This window comes from Stegastes partitus, unplaced genomic scaffold (assembly GCF_000690725.1).
Source record: "Stegastes partitus isolate 25-593 unplaced genomic scaffold, Stegastes_partitus-1.0.2 Scaffold694, whole genome shotgun sequence".
Classification (NCBI taxonomy): Eukaryota; Metazoa; Chordata; class Actinopteri; family Pomacentridae; genus Stegastes; species Stegastes partitus.
The window spans coordinates 5,237-7,680 of record NW_007578425.1 but is presented as its reverse complement, the minus strand read 5'-3'; the positions used below and the strand labels follow the sequence as shown (position 1 = coordinate 7,680).

The 2,444-nt window shown below is 41.8% G+C and overlaps 1 pseudogene; it reads left to right on the top strand.

Annotated features, from left to right (window-relative positions):
• The first annotated feature begins 577 nt into the window (after nucleotides 1–577).
• Nucleotides 578–2,146, top strand: LOC103363841 (UDP-glucuronosyltransferase 2C1 pseudogene; annotated as a pseudogene).
• The last annotated feature ends 298 nt before the right edge of the window (nucleotides 2,147–2,444 follow it).

The following is a 2,444-nucleotide window of genomic DNA, read 5'->3' as shown; positions in this document are numbered from 1 at the left end:
TTTAACAGCAGTCGTAGAAGTCAGGTTTCCTTTTCTGGAGCACCGGATTGAGGTAAGAATTAAATCTACTCTATCAAACAAACAGAAATAATACAGTTTTGCTACGAACACAGAATCAGTAAACCATCCTTAAAACATGTATTATGTTAAAACATTGTTTAAAAACAATCTATTTTCTGTGCAAGTCTCAGTGCTCAAGTATTTTGTTTGAGTTAATAAGATTGTAAAGGTTGTCGACAGAACTCGATGCATGCTTTAAAATATTATTTCAGTTGTGTTCAGTTTGGGCTACATTAAAGATCTCTCTATCATAGCATAGCAACTGCTGTCACATAACATAGGGGAGTAAACGGCACAATGTTTGCCTCTAAAATGCAGTGGAGTAAAGGTGCAATGTGGCATCACATGGAAATAATATCAGAATTGTACTTACGTAGCGTGCCAGAGTCATGTCCACCCATGTATTTTATGTTTCTGTATGACTGTACACAAAAAGACCTGCAAACCCACTTATTTTTGTTTATTTTCCAGGTGCCTGAGGGTCAGCACAATGTCCAATTTGGCTTGGTTTGCCTTTGTTCTGCTCTTGAGTCAGCTATCCTCTGCATCTGGGGGCAAAATTCTGGTGTTCCCCCTGGATGGAAGCCATTGGGTAAACATGAAAGTACTCATAGAAGAACTGCATGTCAAAGGCCACCAGGTCACTGTGATTCGGGCGTCTGATAGCTGGTACATCAGTGAAAAGTCTCCTGTCTACACTTGTGTAAATCTCCCCTACCGTGGTGGATTTGAGGACAGCTTTGACGAGTTCTTGTCTCAACACCTGGATATCAAGCTCCAGGGTGACCCTAGATCTTTTTGGTCTCGCCTCTGGACTCAGCATCAGATAAATAATTTGGTTTTAGATCAGTTCTTCAACTTTCATAAGGCAGCGAGTGAACTAATGACTCAGATGTTTGAAGATAAAAACCTGATGCAGTCTCTCCATGCTGCCAAATATGATGTGGTTTTGACTGACCCTGGCATTGGCGGAGGGGCAATGCTGGCACGTTGGCTCCGAGTTCCACTTGTTTACAACGTCAGATGGACCATTCAAGGTGAGGCTCACTTCCTCATTGCTCCCTCACCGCTGGCATACATTCCTTTTACTGCAACAGAGTTGACTGATAAGATGACTTTCCCTCAAAGAATACAGAACTTTTTGAGTTATCTTGGTGGGATGTACACAATGTCACGTATCACAGAACCTAATTACAAACCAATAGTAGACCGGTACTTCGGCCCTGATGTGGACTACTCAACGTTTTTCCTGGATGCTGATATATGGCTCATGAGAAATGATTTTATTTTTGAATTTCCACGTCCAACAATGCCAAATATAGTCTACATCAGTGGCTTTCAGTGCAAACCCCCAAAGCCGCTCCCTGCTGACTTGGAGGAGTTTGTCCAGAGTTCTGGAGATCATGGGGTCGTCATAATGACCCTAGGAACTTTAGTTGGGAAACTTCCTCAGGATGTCTCTGAAGAAATTGCTGCAGCCTTCGCCCAGCTGCCTCAAAAGGTCATATGGAGGTATATGGGACCAAGGCTAAGCAACCTGGGTAATAACACATTACTGGTCAACTGGCTGCCACAGAATGACCTCTTAGGACATCCCAAAACAAGAGCGTTCGTGACCCACGGAGGCACCAATGGAGTTCAGGAGGCAATTTACCACGGGGTTCCAGTAGTTGGACTTCCCTTGTTCTTTGATCAGCCTGAAAATATCTTCAGAGTCAAAGTAAAGGGAGCAGCTGTGACTGTGGATATTGCCATGCTTGACAGACAGATCTTCGCAGAGGCACTGATGGCAGTTCTTAACAATTCGACTTACAGGGAAAACATGCAAAGGCTCTCAAGGCTGCACAGAGATCAGCCCATGAAGCCTCTGGATCAGGCAGTGTTTTGGATAGAATACGTTATGAGGCACAAAGGAGCCCCTCATCTGCGCTCACAGTCCTACAAAATGTCCTGGTATGTTTACAACTGTGTGGATGTCATGGCAGCCTTACTGGCTGCTGTTTTGCTTGTGACATTCATCTGCGTTTCAGTTTTGAGATTCCTCTGGAGATTAATATTTCGGGGGAAAAAAGTTAAACATGAATGATGTGCAAAATTAAATGTTTGTTTTACGTGTGGAATCCAAACTTTACCAAACATTAAACATTTGTGTGACGTTGTGGGAAGTTGAGAACATTAGAATAAAAACTGTAAAGCAGTGACAGTTTCTTATTTGAAAAGTAAATTGTCAACATCATGAAGTATTAGAACCCGACAATAGAATTTATTTATTTATTTTAAATCATGACGACTGAAGAGTGGATGTGTTCTGTGATCAATATATTGATTATTATATTATATATTATTCAATCTGTTCTTGCTAACCTGGAAGGACTGCAATTTTA